The following is a 6,726-nucleotide window of genomic DNA, read 5'->3' as shown; positions in this document are numbered from 1 at the left end:
CATTATGAGAATTGATATTCTTGATGAACTGAAAGTGATTGACAAATTATATGATGACTCACATGTGTTGTTGTACTTATTTCATCCTCCCATAATTATGATAATTTTCTTTGGGCTATATGAGTCTTTCATACATCCTGCATATTTCTTATAAATATTTTTGATGATGATATTTATACAACTGCATACACTCCCATATACTCGGTTTCTTTCCATGGCACTGACCCACATCTTTGGATGTGGGCTATATTTTCTCAGAATATAGGTTCAGGTGCTCAGTTTCAGTTTCGACTATGATTCTTCGAGCACGCTGTTCTACATCCTCTGTTGTGGTGAGTCCTTATGTTCTGAGGATGTGATGTCTGATGTTGGTTTTGACGGAATTGTTTACATTTGATAACTGAGTATGATTCAGTTGGGGCATGTCTCAATGGCTTGCTGGTTTTATTGATTTTCTTAGAGGCTTTTCAGACTAGTATAGATGTTGGGAGTTAACTAATAAGTCGTATTTTGTTATCTTTTTGAAATTCTTTTATTGGATGATGATTACTCTGTTGATATTTTAACTGAATGAAAATGGCTCAAAGGGTTAGCTTGGGGCTACTCGTAGCCATAAACATCGTGTGACGCTCCGGGACCCATTTTTTGAGGTGTTACAAACTTGGTATCAGAGCCTAAGGTTTTAAGGTGTCCTAGGAAGTCTGAAAAGTCGCATTAAGTAGAGTCTTGATCATCGGTGTGTAGCACACCACATCTATGAGCAAGAGGCTGCAAGACGTTTTAGGAAAAAGTGTGATTCTTTCTTTCAAAAGTCTATCGTGCTTAAAGTGTCTCTCTCTGCTATTGATTCATGCTCTTCTTTTTTAGAAATATGCCTCCATGTCGGGCGAGAAGAAATAATGATGGTCAGCAACTTCAACCCGCTGACCCATTGAATGAAAACGTGTCTCATGCTAAATTTTGGGCAGCCTTTCAGGCACTGGCCCAAGCTGTTACTGCAAATGTTCAGGCCAACTCGGCCCCGGCTCCATAGCAGCAGGGAGGTAATTCAGCTGCTGCCAAGATCCGTGACTTCATGCGGATAAATCCACCAGAATTCTATGGGTCTAAGTCTGATGAGGATGCAGGAAAAGAAGTTAAGGTGTGTAAACTTGCTAAGTCAATTTATGGACTAAAACAAGCACCTAAGAAATGGCATGCCAAGTTTGACCAAACCATGTTGGCAAATGGATTCAAGATAAATGAATGTGATAGATGTGTTTACATCAAAGACACTTCAAATCACCAAGTCATTGTTTATTTATATGTGGATGATATGTTAATCATCAGTAGAGACATTTCTGACATAAATGTAACAAAACGAATACTCGAGAGCAAGTTTGATATGAAAGACCTTGGAGTTACAGATGTGACCTTAGGTATAAGAATCCATCGAACTCCACAAGGGTTACCATTGTCATAGTCTCATTATATCGAAAAAGTACTTGACAAGTTCAAGTATATGGAATTCGATATTGCCAAGATTCCATTGGATGTAAACTTTGCACTTCGAAAGAATAAAGGTGAAAGTGACTCACCATTGGAGTACACAAGAGTATTGGGATGTTTAACGTATATAATGAAATGTACACGATCAGACATAGCCTGTACTATTAGTAAATTGAGTCAGTACACGAGTAATCAAAACAAAACTCATTGGATGACAGTAAAAAGAGTTGGGGTATCTTAAATACACTCAAAACTATGCTTTGCATTATAATAAATATCATGCGGTAATTGAAGGATATAGTGATGCAAATTGGATCACCGAATCAAACGAAGTAAAATCCACAAGTGCATATTATTTACTATCGGTGGAGAGTAGTTTCTTGGAAATCATCCAAACAAACTTGTATCGCTCGCTCTATAATGGAATCTAAATCTATCTCATTAGATAAAGCCGTTGAAGAATCAGAATGGCACCAGAATTTCTTGGAAGATATTTTGTATTGGCCCAAGCCAGTGACACCAGTATGTATACATTGTGATAGCCAATCGGCAATAGGTAGGGCAGGGAGCATGATGTATAACAGTAAATCTCATCATATAAGACGAAGACATAATACCGTTACAGAACTTCTCTCTAGTGGAATTATCACTGTAGACTATGTAAAGTCAAAGGATAATGTGTCGAATCCACTTACAAAAGGCCTATCTAGAGAAGGAGTAGAAAGGACATCCAAAGAAATGGGGTTAAGGCCTAGGACAAGTCAGTATGATGGTAACTCTACCTAGCATACTGGAGATCCCAAGAGCTAGCTTCAAGGAGATCAAACAAAGTTCTGTCTGACAGGTTCAATATTTTCAATTACCCAACCCATTCTCATGATATAGACAATATATAGTAAACTAGGATAAGACTTAAGGTGAAAAGTCTTTTAATTATTATCTAAATTTGGCAGGACTGAACATTTAGAAATCACCAAAGCGAGGGCGAAGTGGAAGCTGCTTCAAAGAGAATATTAGTAAATGCCTATTCTCTAAGCTCTCATGAAAACCGAGATGTGTTCATGGATGAAAAGAACAAAACTGTAAGAACCATAAATGGTAAAAGGTTGGTTTTGTGACATGTGTTATCTAGGTGTACATTAAAGATCGACGGTTCAAAGATATCAAATCTACCAATTGACCGAGTGCATCCGATGCATGTTCACTAAGAAAAGTTCAAAGGGAAACCCACTTATCCAGATGCAATCATTCTTTGCTTGATTATCACATAGTTGTCCATAATGTTGGGTTCATAGTATATGAATGAAGTGTGAATGGAAAAATAGAGAAAAAAATGGTGGAAGAAAGGAGATACCAAGTTAGAAGGTATACTCCTAAATTGGAAAGTCCACTAATTCTCCCACATTGGTGGGAGAAGGGAACTTTGTAGTTTTTATATTAATGAACACTTACTCTACATGATAAGTGAGGCAATAAAATAGATATGCCTCGCACCGTCGACATCGTCGCTCACTCAGCTTCGGCTTCGATTTCGAATTTGGATTTGAATTTGGAAAATGATCGATCGATGAGATCTATCTTTTTGGACAAATTTTATTTGATGATCCGAATTTATCAAACAGTAAAACGCAGCAATGTGTTTTGATTCTCCATTTATACATGCATGCAGTTTTTTGAAATAGTGTAGTGCTGAAACTGAACTGATGCATTGTTTCTGCAAATAGATGCACTGTTCTGATGAACAGATGCACTGTTTCCGTAAATAGATGCACTTTTCTAGTGAACAGATTCACTGTTACAGTAAACAGATGCACCATTCCAGTGAACTGATACACTGTTTCAGCAAACTGATGCAATGTTTCGATGAAATGACACAATGTTTCACACGAACTGGTATGTACTGTTTCAGCAAAATGATGCACTATTTTAAGTAAAGAGACATTCATTTTCAAAAAAGTCACACACCTTTAAATTGAACCAATGCCACCTTTCTGAAGAGGCATCTTGTGGCTATATAAACCTGGTTTCATCCACACATTTTGATATAGAAATTTTCAGATTACACAACTCTTCTTGTCTTCAAAATACTCTTTGTGATCAATCAAACTGTTGAGTGCATTCGAAGAATCCGACTATTTGAGGTACCGCTATAGTCAAATTGAAGGCCATTTTATCCTGGGAGGGAAAATTCCACAACCTCGGGTACAGTGAGGGGAATTATTTCCTTAAGGAAACTCCGTGAATTCGAACGACTTGGCCTTATTCATTTCTCTTTCATCTATTTTTTGGAAAAATAAAATACATCTCTTTGAAAGTTTATTTTGATCTTGTGTTAAGGGTATTTGATATACTTCATTGTGTTCTTGTTTATAAACTTGAACTAGTTAAAGTTGTTGTTCTGCTATACAGATTCTGCATACCTGAATATATTGCGAAAATAACAGAATTAACTGCCCATCTCCTTGATTCTCGCACCCTTGTCTTTAATCATAGATGATTTTGCTATTAGTTCGACTGCATGAGGTAGTGTGTCTGTGAACCAGCTTAACTGACATGGTTCATATCACGTTGTCAATCATCAAAACTACATAGTACCCAACAACATTCCTCATGGTCATCAAGTTTTATTTTTCTTTTTTGATTTCATTAGATATCTGGTAATTTTTTCTCGGGGTCAACTACAAATATTATTCAGAAAAGAGATATACAATCTCACTTTGAGAAATAAATCGCTCCCTATCAATATGTTACTTGATTTTCAGAACTCTGTAGGGATTCCTTTTGTTTTTAAATACTCTCTTCATTTTCTTTAAAGATGTTTGACTTAGCATGACATTAAACATGTTTATATGTTTTTAAGGATGTTTTACTGAGCATGACATTAAACATGTTTATGAAAAAACTGGCCTATTGTTTCGGCAGTTTTCCCACAGAAAAAACATATGGAGATATTTGAAGTTAATTTATTATACACTGAAGATCTAATTATTTGAAGTTATTAGGTCATTCATTGCCAACATGTTCATACAATTTCTTAAATGGCATACTAATGTATTATATACCTTTATAATTTTCCAAATACCATTAATTATATACACTCAACTTAAATATGTGCTTCAATATATATAGCCAAGGAATGATTTTGATTATTTCCCATTTAGCTTAATTGGATGCAATTGAAGTGAGGTAATTGCTTCTTACTGTGATTTTCTCATTCGATGTTCGAAATCAAAACTTTTGATTAATAAAGGAGGGCTTCTTTCTATCCCACCATACTTTTTTAATGGTCCAATAATGTTTGATGTAATGCTCACTGCTAAAAAACTGTAAAAAGAGACTTGAAAAGCGACCTCAATGATAGATTGCAAAAACCCGATCATGAGGTGGCCAAAAAGTGACCTTGCGAGGTCGTTGTCTCACTTTTCATAGTTTTCAAAAAGAGACCTCATGAGGTCGCTAAATATATTTTTAGTTTTTAGTTTTTTTAATGCAACTAGACCTCATGAGGTCACAAATTTATTTTATAAAATTGCAAAGAAAGAGACCTCATAAGGTCTCTTTTCTACAAAAGAATAACAAGCAGCAAATGGCTGCTTTTGCAGCTGCTCACCTTCATTTTATTTCAATTCAATAATATATAAAATTCTATTATCTGCATAATAAATGTCCTTCAATCTACACTACATCAAAATCAGCTTTGAAGTACGGCAAAATTGAATGAAAATTACATAAAAGTCATAAGTTATACACTTCCATTTCAAACTACTTCAAAGTTTTCATACATTCACAAAAAACTAGATAATTCTTACAAATCATCATGAAGTATATAATTTAGTCTATCAAATACAATACTAAACTTCAATAATGTAGCGTTATGTTTGCCACATGACCTTCATCATCCTCATTTTTCTCGGTACACAATATTAAATTAGTCTAATCCACCACTGTTCCAAATTGCAGCCCTGCATTACAGATTAATACTTGTAGTTGGTAACAGCTAACAATGCATCAAAGTTCTAGATTATGTAATCCTTCAACTAATATAACCTACATATAAATACTTGGTGTTTTCATTATTTTAGGAATCGAATTATAACTTTTTTCTACTTAATGATGAAGCACTTTGAAAGAATTTTTCTTAAATAATAATTGGCTTCAAGTTAGAGATATTTTGTTCCAATTTTAAGTTCAAAGTTCAATCCTAAATTCAAAATTCAAATCATCTTCTAATTTAGTTCAAGTTTCAACTTAGACTTGTCTTATTCCAAAATTCAAGATTCAGCTTATATTCAAAGGCTCAATTCAAAATTCTACCATCAATGTGTAACTAATTACTTTCAAGAAGAGTCGAGTTCAATTTAACAATTCAATGCAACTATCAATTCAACAATGGAACTATAATAATTTAAAGTTTTACAGACCAATGTAACTTATAACTAATACACATCCTAACATGTATAGAGTGCTAATGCAAAGTCATGACTTTCATTAACATGTTTTTCAATTCTTCAAGGAAAAAAGAATTCCAAAAATAAACACCACCCAAGCAAAAGAAAAGAGTCTTGAAAAGAAAGAAACTTTCAATATGTCGAGATTATTCTCCTTATTTCACCAACCAAACAACTACTTTTAGTCAATTACCCAACCAACTCTTAAGTTATACCTCCTAACATAATATTGTAGAGTTTGAAGGGTGGGGGGTTAGCAACAGAAATATCAGTGGCGAAATCAGATATTTTTCTAAGGGTGATTTAATCCATCCATACAAAATAGAAATATGTAATTTAATACTTTATATAATTTTCCAAATGTTAATTGAAATGGAATATTACTATCGAAATTAAATTGTACATCCAGAATAGTAAGAGGTAAATTTGCCTGAAGTAGCATTATGTCCAAACTCATTTCTCTTCTACAATGTAATTTTTCGACGAAGGGTGTTCAACTAGCCAACTTTCATGTATGTAGCTATTCCACAAGGGGCATTGATAATTTAGGCAACTCACAACAGTAAGAACATGGAAGAGGGCATCTCATAACAGTAAGGACGTTGAAGACCCTCTCCTTCTTGTTAGATGAATTGTTAATATTCAAACTTGTTAGAGTTGTGACCCGAATTTTGTTGGTCCGGCCCTGAAAGTTTCACGGTACGACCCATGTTTGTCATTTTCAATGGGGTCTGTGGTGGTAGTGTAGGGTATGGACCTTTATGTTTTTGGGCCTATGACTTATATATAC

This window comes from Capsicum annuum, chromosome 7 (genome assembly GCF_002878395.1).
Source record: "Capsicum annuum cultivar UCD-10X-F1 chromosome 7, UCD10Xv1.1, whole genome shotgun sequence".
NCBI classification, from domain to species: domain Eukaryota; kingdom Viridiplantae; phylum Streptophyta; class Magnoliopsida; order Solanales; family Solanaceae; genus Capsicum; species Capsicum annuum.
The sequence above is the reverse complement of the archived record's forward strand: the minus strand, read 5'-3'. Positions refer to the sequence as shown.